Genomic DNA, 14215 nt, shown 5'->3' with positions numbered 1-14215 from the left:
AAGTGCCAAAACTATGGGCCCTATTTAGGTAAATTGGTACATCAACTTCCTGAGGTCGTAACTTTGGTGAAGGGTCGCAAGATGTCATCCATCATCCTCATGAAGGTTGCGATGGCATTCGTCAATCCGAAAGGCATGACCATCCATTCATAAAGACCCTCCTTGGATTTGAAGGCAATCTTCCACACATCATAGGGTTCGATCAGTACCTAGTGATAACCAGACTTAAAGTAAATCTTGCTAAAATATTTAGCCATCTTAAGTTGGTCCAGAAGGTCATTAATCTATGGGATTGGATACCTATTCCATACAATGATCTTTTTCAACGCCCGATAGTCAATGCAAAGTCTCCAGGTCCCGTCCATCTTTTGTACCAACACGATTGGGCTCCCACAAGGTGATGAACTTGGCCTGATGTGCCCTTTTTGCAACAACTCTTGAATCTACCTCTTGATTTCATCATTCTCTAGAACAGAGCATCGATAGATCGATCCATTGGGTAACAACACACCCGTGGTGAGATCGATGGAGTGATTGACCTGATAGTTGTAGAAATTCCCACTATAGATCAACAGATTATGCAATATACTAAAGCAAAATACATGATCTACTTCTACAACAAACTTGTGGAAGCTTAATCGAATATGAGCAAGATCAATTAGAACACATATAACTGAGAATGAGAAATCAATCACACATGAACATAGAAGAATACTCTAGGGAAAGCCTCAACCAAAAAACCTGATCTCTGTATTATCATACAAGTGGAAATATGTCCGGATTACACAAATCTTTAGCTCACAAGCTATCTAGATCTCAGTACAATCCCTCTGTTGCTCATAGACAGTCAAAGGCTTCTCACAAACCTTCTCCTCTACCCTTCAAACCTCCTATTTCATTGCGTAGTTTTTCTTGGGGTCCAGTGCTTCCACTTGTGTGAATTCCCACCTCACACTACTCACTTGGCTCAGTAGTAACTGCGCAATCTTGAAGGAGATAATTCCTTTTGCATGGATGAGTTTCCTATATAGGAAAATTCCTCCAACTGATAGTACACTGTCCCTTCCTCTAATCTCAACTGGGTCTTTGACTGAACTGATATGCATGAGTTATTTATGACAGAATATTCAGTTATCTGAAGTGCAGCAGTTACATGCATGCATGCATTAACTAACTGAATTCACAATTAGTTCAACAAAATATTTGAACTAATATAACTGGACTTAACTCTGTTAACTGAGCTAACTAATTACAACTCAAAGTACAACTCATCCTGATCTCTTTTAATCAAGGGATAACTTCCTCAATCAATGGAGAAACTGTTGCATGTCTTCACATAGACTTCATGTTTGATTTTCTACAACTAATTAACTCAAGATGAATTAATTAATTATTTTACAAACAATTGCTAAGATCAAATTTGAATTTTACTTCTCAATTTTAGTTCAGGGACTAACTAAAACTGGAATTCATCCTGAAATGCTATTTATAGCAATGCTATTTTTAGCACTTCCATTTTTCATTCCTTGTTTCTATGTCCAACATTGGTACCTGAAATGCTATTTATAGCAATGCTATTTTTAGCATTTCTTGTTGCTATTTTCAACAATAGTCTAGAGGTACCCCTGTGGGTGAGGTGAATATGTTCCTATACTCCTCCACAACCTTTTCCATTTGTTGCTGTAATGCGGAGTAACCCTGTTGGAGGCCATGGCCACAATCCTCTTCTTTCCTTGAGGGAGAGTCATAAGGAAAACAAATTTCCCGGTCTAGGAAATGATCTTACTACATTGTTTTGCGATGATTAAAGAAATGACGGTAGGCAGTGCTACCTCCGGTATCGTGTAAAACTTATCACCCAAAGTAATAATAATAGTGCAAGGCCTAGACTCATACACTACATGTCGCTTCCACAAGTATGGTTGGCCTAATAATACATCACAAACTTCAAGAGGAGCAACATCAAATAATGACTCATCCGTGAAGTGCTTGATGTTGTAGGGGAGGCAACACTGTTGGATGATGCAAAGATCTCGCCCTTGGTGAAGCCACCCAATGGTGTACGACTGTGGATGTGGTGTGGTCGGTAGGACCAACTGCTTCGTGACCTCTACTGAAATGAGGTTCTTTTGGCTCTCGCTGTTGACAATGAACTGCAACAGAGAACTCTTCAACCACATCTATGAGTGGAAGAGTCACTCCCCCTTCTCTGGATCTTTGGGCTCATCCTTTTGGATCTTGGTGGTGGCAATGGTGGCACTAGGCTCTGCATCGATAATCTGCTTCCCTTTGTCATTCCCCTTGTCAGTTTCTGACTCAGAGTCAGAGCATGCATCTAATTCTAAAGCCCTCTGCTCGACCACTAGTGACTACTTGGCTCGACACTCACTTGTGTTGTGAGTGGGGCTCTTATGGAACTCACACCATTTCCCCATGTCCTTCTTTGTCTTCATGGTGTTTTCCTTCACTTGCAGCTTTGGTGGGTTGTCTTGGGTCACCCCATCTTGGCGTTGTCCTTTGTTCTGTGACATGGGGGCACCTTTCCCTTTCTTCGAATTCGAAGATCCAAAGTCTCACTTCTTCTGTTTAAATTTATGTTCGTTCTTTACAACACATCAATAAGCGGGGCCAAGCAAGGATATGTCTAGGAACTACATCACGTCCTTGATGTACTTATGTAGATAGTCGTTGTACTTGAGTACCAAATTGCGCTCAATATCCTTGATACCCAACTTCCTACAAAGGGTATGGAAAGCATTTGTGAACTCCGGCACATCTTGGTCCCTTCCCTGTCTCAGCGTGGTCCAATTTATGTATTTATCTTCATAGCTCCCAACAGGGTAATATTGTTCCTTGATGGCATCTCAGAAATAATTCCAAGTGGGTGCGACTAAAAACAATGAGGATTCCCTCTCGTCCTTTTATTCACAGTAGGTTTCCCACTAGTCCTTGACGTGTGGGGCGGTTTTGAGAAGTGTAAAAGTAATGTTTTCTTGATTGGAAAAGTCGTGAACTGAAAAATATCCTTCCAACAAATCTAACCATCTATCTACGATGTCTGCATCTACATGGCCCTCAAATATGGGAATATCAAAGTTAACTTGTATCTTAAAAGGAGTGGTGCCTCCAGAGTGGCTACTGAATGAAAATGCGTCACCTGTGGGTAGCCGTCAAAGGATCTGGGCAAAGTTATCCATCATCATGTTCCTCTGTCGCTCGAGGGCTTCCTCGAGCAATATTTTGAAAGAATCTCCTGCCTCCTAGTCTTTCATTTCTTCCACCATGGGAGGTTGTTGGGATTTGTGAGCCTGGTCTTGCAAATGTTCAACCAATTTGAGCCCTAATTCCTTATACCCTTACCTCATTAGGGACATGCAAAGAAAGATAATACCACTTTGATACCACTAATCCAGACTTATGCAGGAACACAACAAAATACATAAATACACATATACATAGAGATGCAATAGAAATAAAACTCCATTTCATTAATATCAAAGAACTGAAATATGCTTACATACAGAAATAGAAATAAACTAGCTCGGACGATGGTAGCTTATCTCTGAGAAGAGATATGGCAGCTACATGTCTCTGAACTATGTTACAATGAGGCTTGAAGGCCTATTTATTATTGACAAACAATGGAAAACCCTAAACATACAAAAACCTAACCCTAGGAGATGAAGCACCAAAACTATGGGCCCTGTTTGGGTAAATTGGTACATCAAGTTTTAAGGGTTGTAACTTTGGCATACGATCTTTGTTTGACACGCACAATACCTCATTAGAAACATCTATCATAGGAATACATCTTTTGATTAGCCAAAACTAGTCCATAAACATTGTTGGCCCCGATTTTCCCAAAAAACGTCGTTTAGGGCCTCAAAAGGGCTCCAGAAGTTCAGGAACAGAAAAATTGCCAAAAATAGTAAATTGTGCTACAATTAATGAAACTAAAAACTGAAAGAGACAGTGGTGGGGTGTCCTAGTGGAATAGGAAGGTAGCCACCAACATACACCTGGACCAGTCCTCCCCTCTTAGGAAGCAATGGTCCCCATTGTGTTGAGTGCGTCCATGAGATGGGGAAACTTTTGTTGAACTTGGTCCTTGGTGAGCCACCTGCCTTGGTGCAAGATTTGGCCATCTTTGACAACCCGATATAGTTGGATCTTCTGCTGGCGAATGTCCTTGACCTGTGTGTCCATAGTTCGATTAGTTGTGGCCTGTTGGTGTGAGTTGTTCTACAATGTTTGATATGTTCAATAATGGTGGGAAGTATGGTCAAAGTTAGTCCACATTGAACATTGGGTGCAGGCCAAGGAATGGGGGAATGCTGAGCTTAAAAGCATCATCTCTCGTAGCCGTGGTAATGGTGTAAGGACCATATCTGAGTGGTTTGAGCTTTTGATGGGCTCCAGTAAGGTGTTCTTTCTGCAAATGCAACCAAACTTTGTCGCCCACCTGAAACTTGTGTGGCACCCGATGTTGATCATGTCGCTTCTTGTACTTGGCATTTTCCATAATGGAGTGGCGATACATTGGTTGGTTGGGTAGAGGTGCTATGATATTTAGATCGAATGAATGCTTGACCTGACAATGCAAGGGTACCCTTGTGGGTGAGGAGAAGATGTCCCTATATTTTTCCACAACCATATCCACCCACTTTTACTGCGTGGAGGAACCATTCCCAGGGTCATGGATGTGGCTACGATCTTCCCCTTACTTTGAGAGTGAATTAGAAAGAAAACAAATTTCCCAGTATGGGAGATGATATTACTGCATTGCTTAGTAGAGATGAAAGGGATGGTGGTAGGCGGGGCTACCTCCGGTATCCTGTATAATGTATTACCTAAAGAAATAATAACAAATTGAGGTCTTGAATCATATACAACATGTCGCTTCCACAAGTATGGTTGTCCTAATAATACATCATAAACGTCAAGAGGAGCAACATCACACAATACCTCATCTGTGAAGGGCTTGACATTGTAGGGGAGGTGACACTACTGGCTAACTCAAAGATCTCGCCCTTGGTTAAGCCACCTGATGTTGTATGGCTGCAGATGTGGTGTGGTCAGTAGGCCCAACTGCTTCATGACCTCTACTGAAATGAGGTTCTTTTGGCTCCCACTGTCGACAATGAATTACAGCGGTGAACCCTTCACCCACATTTGTGAGTAGAAGAGACGCTCCCCCTCCTTTGGATCTTTAGGCTCATTCTTCTGGATCTTGGTGGTGGCAACAATGGCGCTAGGCTCTGCATTAATAATATGCTTCCCTTTGTCATTCCTCTTGTTGGGTTCTAACTTAGAGTTAGAACATGCATCTTATTCTGAAGCATTCAACTCGACCACCAGCGACTGCTTGGACTGACATTCGCTTGTGTTGTGAGTGGGGATCTTATAGAACTCACACCACTTTCCTGTGTCCTTCTTTGTCTTCGTGGTGTTGTTCTTTCTTGCAGCTTTGACGGGTTGTCTTGGGTCACCCCACCTTGGCTTTTCCTTTTGCTCTACAGTTTGGGGGCGCCTTTCCCCTGCTTCGGATTCATAGATCCAAAGTCTTGCTTTTTATGTTTAAACTTATGCTCAATCTTGACAGTGTATCGGTATGCCGTGTCGAGCGAGGATATGTTCAGGAACTCCATCTCATCCTGGATGTACTTGTGTACGTAGTCATAGTACACGAGTACCAAATGTTTCTCAGAATCCTTGATACCCAACTTCATGCGAAGGGTATGAAAAACATTGGTAAATGTTGGCACGTCTTGGTCCCTTCCCTGCCACAGCATGACCCACTTTATGTATTTATCCTCATAGCTCCTGACAGGTTAGTACTGCTCATTGATGGTGTCATCGAACGAATTCCAAGTGGGTGCAACCAAAAATAGTGATGGCATACTTTTGTCCTTCTTCTCATAGTATGTTTCCCACCAGTCCTTGACGTGAGGGGTGGCTTTGAGATGTGCAAAAGTAATATTTTCCCGGTTGGAAAAATCATGAACAAAAAAATATCCTTCTAGCAAATTTAACCATTTATCTACGGTGTCCACATCTATCTAACCCTCAAATATGGGGATGTCAAAGTTAACTTGTACCTTAAAGGGTGTGGCGCTTCCAAAGTAGCTGCTGGAAGGAGATGCATCGCCCTTGGATAACCGCTAAAGGATCTGAGCAAAGTTGTCCATCATCGGGTTCCTCCGTCGCTTGAGGGCTTCTTCAAGAAATATTTTGGAAGGATCTCCTGCCCCATCATATTTCTTCTCTTCCACCATGGGAGGTCATCAGGATTTGTGAGGTTGGTCTTGCAAAGGTTTGACCAGTTCGAGCCCTAACTCTTTATATCTAGACCTTGTTGGGGACATGCAAAGAAAAATAGAGAAAGAGCAAACCGCTTTGATACCATTAATCTGAACTTAAATAGAAATGCAATAAATTATAGATATAACCATAAATAAAGAGATGCAGCAGAAATAACAATTCATTTCATTAATATCAAATATTGAGATATGCTTACAAACAAAATGGAAATAAGACTAGCTCGAGCTATGGTAGCTTACCTATGAGAAGAGATGTGGAGGTTACATGCCTCTGAACTATGTTACAATGAGGCTAGGAGGCATATTTATTATTGATAAACAATGGAAAACCCTAAACATCCAAAAACCTAACCCTAGGAGATGAAGTGCCAAAACTATGGGCCCCGTTTAGGTAAATTGGTACATCAATTTCTCGAGGTCATAACTTTGGTATATGATCTTCGTTTGTTGCGCACAATACCTTGTTAGAAAGATATATCTAAGGACTACAACTTTTAACCAGCCAACACTAGTTAGAAACAATTATTATCCCTGGTTTTCCAAAAAAAAAAACGTCGTTTAAGGCCTCAAAACGACTTCGGAAGTTCAAGACCCGAAAAATTGCTAAAAATAGTAAATTGTGCTACAATTGAGGAAACTAAAAAATTGAAAGAGACACTGGTGGGGGGTCCAGTGGAATAGGCGAGTGGACACCAACATCCACCTGGATCAATAGACTACGAAGCAGCCCTTCAAGTATGCTACAATAGCTTCCACACGGTTTCTTCATAATCCTTATTTCCCCAAAATAATTATAGATATTTGATACCACTTGTTGGAATCATAATTTTCGTTACACCAAAACCCACAGGTTTTATTTTTTAATAGGTCAAATGAGTATTCAAAGCTAGTTCATGTTGTTCAATATGTGACTCTTCTTGTTTTCTTCTCCAAATCTTGGTGTATTTTTCTGTATTACCGGTAGAAATATCTTCTTCTGTGATTTGTTTAGGAGACCGTCTCGAGTTTCTTCTACAGTCACAAGAAGTTGGTACATCAACTACTCGTGGGAACAACTTTTGAATACCATCTCTATTTGGGGAAGACAATACCTCGTTGGAAAGAACTATTCAAGGAACACAATTTTTGATTGGGACTAAGGCATGTCATGGCAACCCTTAGCTCACTAAATTGCTTAAAAAGCATCATTTAGAGCCTCAAAATAACCCTAGAAGTTTGGGACGTAAAAAATAATAGAAGAACTACCAAGAATATAGAGAACCATTGAGTTAGTGGAAGAGGTGGGTGCCCCCTAATATCCATCGTGATCAGTCCCCCCCCTCCCCAAGGAAGTAGTGGTCTCCATCAGGTCTATTTTTGTCGTCAAATGGGAAGCTTTTACTGAGTTTGGCTCTTGGTGAGCCACTTCCCTTCATTAAGAAGTTACGCTGTTTTGGCATTTTGGTAGAATTGTATGTGCTACTTGCGAGTATCCTTTATCTTGGTGTCCAAGATTCAATCCACTATAGCCTATTCAATGTAGTTAGGATTGATTTCTACAGGGTCTAATTAATCAACTACCTTTGAGGTGTCCAACAAAGGTGGAAAATATGGTTAAAGCATCTCCACGTTAAATATTTGGTGCAAGCCAAGGAAAGAGGGGATACTTAATTCAAAATAATTTTCACTCACATCCTTTATGATCGTATAAGGCCCATATCATTATGGTAGGAGCTTCTTATGTGGGCCTATGTGTTACTCTTTCTATAAATGCAACTGCACCTTATTGCTAACTTGAAACTTGTGTGGAACCTTATGCTAGTCATGTCGTTGATTGTATTTTCCATTAGCTTTCTACAGGATATCATGAACCTGTTGTTGGATTTGTTGGATTCATTTAAAAAAAATTGGCTACTCTATTTTCATCAACGTGAGCATGGGAGGGCTCTGCCAATGAAGATGTAATGGGCATAACTACATCAATTGTGGTCAATGGCTAAAACCCCAATGGCCAATAGAGTTGTGGAGAGATTTTTTATAACTATGAGCATATGGAAGGCTTTCATCCCATGTACATAGATGCTTGGAGTTGTACATGTGAAATATATGCTCAACCATGATGTTGACCACTTATGTTTATCCATCTGTTTTGGGATGAAAGGTGGTTGGTTTCATCAACTTCGTATCCATTAAAGACCACAAGTTGGACTAGAAGGTACCGAGAAACCCGCTATCCTTATCTGAAATAATGGATCGAGATAGCTAGAAATGAACCCAAACATGCTCAAAGAAAAGTTTAACAGTGAATTCGACTGTGATACTCTTCTTACATGATGTCAAAATTCCCATCTTAGAGATTCATTCAACAACTACAAATACACAATCATTACCATGCTTGGTGGAGGGTAAATCTAATATGTCATCCATGGAGACTAATTCCCAGGGCTTGTTTAGGGAAGTAGAGGAGTGTACAACCCATATTTCTTTATGGTTGGTTTAGCAATGGCACGAGCAATGCGTAGGTTAATATAAATACCTCTAAAATAATAATACTATCTTCTCCAAACAAAAGTGCCCCATAACTTGATTGTAATGCTCCTCCTAGATCAACTTGATATGCTCACTTGAAAGAACAAAAGGGTGGCTTAGGTAGCACAAGAGCACATCTGAAAGGTGGAAGTTTGGAACTTGTTTACCTGCAATCAACATATAGTATGTGGCAGTGAAGTCAGATTCATTATTTTATAATTATGGTCGCTTGGAGGTGTTTAGTTCACAAGAGTTAAGAATTGTGGTTAGTGCCACAACCGGGGGTGGATTGAGGAAATCTACAACATGATCGGTGATATTGTTCCTATATTTGATATTCAAGTGGAATTGTTGCTGGAATGCGAAGCATTATTTTATGGTTAGCCATATTTACTTTCCTCATGTCTGCATGAATTTCAAATGCCTGCAATCAATGTGGATGATCGCCCCTTCCCCATAATATGATGCTTCCATTATTAACATGCCCAAATGATGGAGTGCATCTCCTTGTCGTATGTGGGATATCTCCAAACAATATCAGAGAGTGCTTCACTATTAAAGGCCACGAGATGTCTTTGTTGAGTGAAGGCTACATTGATAGCATAATTAGAGGCATTTATCTCAATCTCAAATGGCTATTGTAGTTTTAGTAGGGTGAGGACTAGAGTGAAGCAAAGGTGATGCTGCAAATCCTCAAATGCTTTTTGTTTTGGCTTATATTAGGAAATAATTTATTTAGCTCCGCCCTTGGTCACTTGAATTAAGGGCTAAGTGATATGAGAGAACCCTATAATGAACCTTCGATAGAAGTTAGCAAGGCCCAAGAAGCTATAGAGCTTTGTTAGAGTCGTTGGGGTTGGCCAATCCTAAATGACTTGGATATTGGCTGGGTCCAAATGCACCACATGCTCATCCACAATGTTTCCAAAATATCGAATTCTTTGCATGTCAAATGAGTATTTCTCCATTTTAAGAAATAGAAAGCCCCAAGCAAGTTGTTGTCTTAAGCTGTGTAGTGTCAGAAAACGGATAGTTGTTCCCTTTATGAAATGAGACTTTTCTCTAATTAGTATAGATTACACCAAGTTGTTACTCTTATCACTTGCTTCAGTGTGACGACCTGACAGAGGAGTTTCTCTCTAGTTTAGGGGAGTAGTTGTTCTCTCTAACTAGACGACCGATAGGGTGGAGTGTTATTTCCTATCCTGAGATTATTGAAAGGATAGGTTGAAGCTGAGCGTAAGCGTGTCAAAGCGTGAACAGGAAGCAAAGCGTTAGATGGCTTAAGCTAGCGTCAGCGATATGTACAGTTTTTTTTGCTGGGTCTAGCCAGCTCCCCGCACTCACCTAAGAGTATTGTATATTGATATAGCGATGTAGAGATTGATTCTAGATATTTAGAGAGATCTCTCTATAGGTGTAGAGATTCTAGTATCGATCGGTAGAGTATTGAGATAGAGATCGGTATCTATCGGTCTAGATAGATATAGAGTATCGGTATCTCGAAGTATCGGGTATTGGTAGAGAGAGGTATAGAGTTTGAGGGTAGAGGGTCCCAAGGATGAGTTTAAGCCTGAGGGTCAAAAGGCTAGTCCCCCAAGGATGGAGGGTAAGGATGATTGTTAGTAATCAATGCCCGGGGATACTCGGCCCCCAAAAAGATGATATTTTCATAGCCAAAACCCACCAATAATGATAAGGTTTTCGAGAATATGTTCCAAGTGGATTAGGCTCCTTTGATTAGGCCCCTGTAGCACACTATGCGTAGCTCTTGTGTAACCTCATCATCGGACCTCGTACGTGGTGTCTTCAATGTGAGACTCTCTAGCTCGACTTTGCAGCTATAAGTTCGGGAAGTTCGGGGTTCACAAACGGAATAGAAGCCATCGAATATGCATCAACTGAACATATGGATGGCTCCAGTAGTACTTGTCCTAATAAGGTATTAGATAGACTGCCAGAATTCGTTTATATTACGAAACTTCCCTGGTCTATCTTTAGCCCACATAGTAGAACCAATATTATCAGTTAGTCAGAGAGAGCATTTATTTCCACTTGTGCCCCCTGAGCTACAGCGAAGAATAAGGTATAGCCTTTCCATAGCAGTAAGCTCCATAGAGTGAAAGCACTATTGCCTTAAGCCATAGAGTGAAAGCCTTAGTTCCGTGTCTGAAGCTCCATGGAAATTAGCCTAAATAGACTAGCTCTAGTCTTAGCGCTATAGTCCCATGGCCTCTAGACTGGACTAGCTTCAGTCTTACCCTAAGGTCTTGCCTTAGCTTCAGTCTTAGTCACTTGCCCTCCTAACTAGATAGTGTGCCGCCTTAATCAAGCCTTAAAAAGACACTAGTACCCCACCCAAGCGCATAAGATCTTATCTAATAAGGCAGGGTGAAATCGAATATAAAAGCAAATAAAAAGACTAAGGGGTATAAGAAGGGGATATGAAGTTATGGTGTTATGTGATGTTGTGTGCGGTGGGCAGTAAGAAGGGTAAGGGGTAAGATTGTTTCATCCCGTCTTGATAAGAGAAGTGTCTATAGTGTTAGACTCCGTCTTATGTCAGTGTGAGATTGATTCTTCTTCACAACCCTGTTTTGAAGAAGAAATCATTAAATGTGTTGTTTTAGAATATGTAATTTATTCTCCAGCTCTTCAAATGGCGGCGACTTCAAGCTCCTATCCCTGCACAAGCACAATTCAGAATATCATCAGCAATCATAGACAAAGCAAAATCAAACAAAACATAGTTTTCCATCCAAATGCCAGAAATGGCCAAATATACAACACGCTCAGTTGTTGTAGGAGTTTGATGGTTATATAAAGGATGATGATGAGACATGGAGTCCTTTGAGTTTATCAGTTGGTGGGTTGCTAAAGAAAGGTTACGGATGTTTCCTGTTTCTTCTTTAGCAGTTGCAGAAAGAACTCTTGCCCAATTCAACGATTTGGTAGTTAATGTGGAATCGTTGGATCCTTTTGTGCGACGTGCTCTTGAGGCTGCTTCTGCTCTTCCGAACCTTCTTGGAATGTACGACAATATGCCTGATTACATGGAGAGTCAAATTCTGCCATTTCAACGTGATGGAGTAAGATTTGTTTTGGAGCATGGTGGACGAGCTCTCATAGCAGATGAAATGGGACTGGGAAAGACTTTGCAGGCTATTGCTGTTGCCTCATGTCTCAAAGATGCTTGGCCAGTTCTTGTTATTATTCCATCTGCATTGCGTTTACAGTGCGCATTGATGATTGAGCAATGGCTTCAGATCCGTTCATCTGAAATATTGGTGGTCATGTCACAGTGGGCAGGGTCAAACATTGGGAACTTCAATATTGTGCAGACATCTAGTAAACAGACTATTCAGTTGGATGGTGTTTTCAACATAATATCATATGAACTTGTATCGAAGCTACAAGAGATACAAATATAACAGGATAATGGAGGGCCTAAACATTCCAAGCGGTGCGCATCGTGTGCTTTTCAGAACACTCAACACTGATAGGTGTCTTATGTGGAAACGATAGTTTGATACAAGTTATGTTGGCTTTATGAAAGATGGAGCACAGTGGCTTGGGGATAATACTGACATTAAATTTGTCGGAATTGATTATCTGTCAGTTGCGGCACATGATAGATCTCTCTGGGCTAATACAAGTTCCTATGGCAAAATTTTCTTGTGTCGTCCGAACTTACTGTGGCGAACATACTTCTGGGATATACGAGATTATTATAGTAATAGTGCTACTGTGGATTGTAAGCTATATAGAGGCATCTCGAATACAACCAAATTTTGCGATTGCATGGTCGAACTTGGTTGGCCTGTTTATGGAAGCAGGGGATTTTCAAAAAGCCCTTGCATATTATAAGGAGGTAATCAGGTTGAAGCCTAATTTTGCAGATGCTCATTTAAACCAAGGAAATGTATTAAAGGCTGTGGGAAGGCCTCAAGATGCAATTTTGTGCTATCAGCGAGCAATCCAATTGCGTCCTGACTATGCAATTGCCTTTGGGAATTTAGCCAGTGTTTTTATGAACAAGGTCAATTGGATTTGGGAAAACGCATTACAAACAAGCTATTATCCTGGACTCTTCTTTTTTGGAGGCATACAATAACCTGGGCAACGCACTGAAAGATGCTGGGAGAGTGGAAGAGGCAATTTCTTGTTACCAGTCCTGCCTTCAACTTCAGACAAACCATCCTCAGGCTCTTACAAACCTTAGGAATATTTATACGGAATGGAATATGATGAATATGGCTGCAAACTTCTATAAAGCGACGATAGCAGTTACAACTGGTTTGTCTGCTCCATATAGCAATTTGGCAACAATATACAAACAACAGGGTCATTACATGGAAGCAATTGCTTGTTACAATGAAGTTCTCCGTATAGATCCTACGGCAACTGATGGTCTTGTTAATAGGGGCAATACACTTAAAGAGATGGGCCGAGTTAATGAAGCAATACAAGATTATATACGTGCAGTAACAATCAGGCCTGCCATGGCAGAAGGTCATGCCAACCTTGCTTCAGCCTACAAGGATAGTGGTCTTGTTGAAGCTGCTATTACTGCGTCTTGATTTTCCAGAAGCAATCTGCAACCTGTTGCGCACTTTGCAGTGTGTATGTGATTGGGAGGACCGTGACCATAAGTTTGTTGAAGTTGAGACAATTGTAAGGCGGCAGATAAAGATGTCAGTTCTTCCAAGCATGCAACCATTTCATGCAATTGCTTATCCCTTTGAACCAGTGTTGACTTTAGAAATCAGCCGGAAATATGCAGAGCATTGCCTTCTTGTTGCATCTTGTTTTGGACCTCAGTTTTTTGTACACCCTCCTCATTTGCCTGTGAAAGGTGAGGGTAGCAACAGCTGGCTCATGAATATGGCCACGAGCGCTATTCAAACGGAGCCAGAACAACAGAATAGGATTCGATTCCTATTTCCAGACTTTATTCAACGGGATCTGCGCTCCATGTGTCGGCCATCAGAGGATTTTTAGGGAGACGGTGTTTTATTTTAGAATAGAAGAAACGCTCTTTGCCATTTTTATAATTGCAGGTGAAACAACGCCCCCGTTTTGGGGGTCGATCTGTTGTTTTTTCTAAAATAGTTTATTTAATGTATTAAAATAATCATTTGTTTGAGAGGGGAGAGTTCTGAGAGTTGGAGAGTAGAGAGCTTACCATGTACAGTTTTTGGCAGAGAGTTTAATGAAAATACAGTTCTGACTTCTGAGATTCCTGTGGTATGATAATTTAGCATGAGTTTTTCTTGTGTTTCATATGTGATCTGTTATGTTTCATTTCACTTCATGATCATTTCTAATTGAACAAATGAAGTGTTAAGGTAGAATTCATCATTTGTATGCTCTGCCTTTAAGTTTGT

At 40.8% G+C, this 14215-nt stretch overlaps 1 pseudogene; it reads left to right on the top strand.

The window, feature by feature from the left end:
- Positions 1-12609: 12609 nt before the first annotated feature.
- On the top strand, positions 12610-13829 carry LOC149185292 (uncharacterized; annotated as a pseudogene).
- Positions 13830-14215: the final 386 nt, after the last annotated feature.

The sequence above is a fragment of the Pinus tabuliformis genome, chromosome 3_2 (assembly GCF_031772625.1).
Source record: "Pinus tabuliformis cultivar Carrire ecotype Pingquan chromosome 3_2, CPIR1, whole genome shotgun sequence".
In the NCBI taxonomy this organism is placed as follows: domain Eukaryota; kingdom Viridiplantae; phylum Streptophyta; class Pinopsida; order Pinales; family Pinaceae; genus Pinus; species Pinus tabuliformis.
The sequence above is the reverse complement of the archived record's forward strand: the minus strand, read 5'-3'. Positions and strand labels throughout refer to the sequence as shown.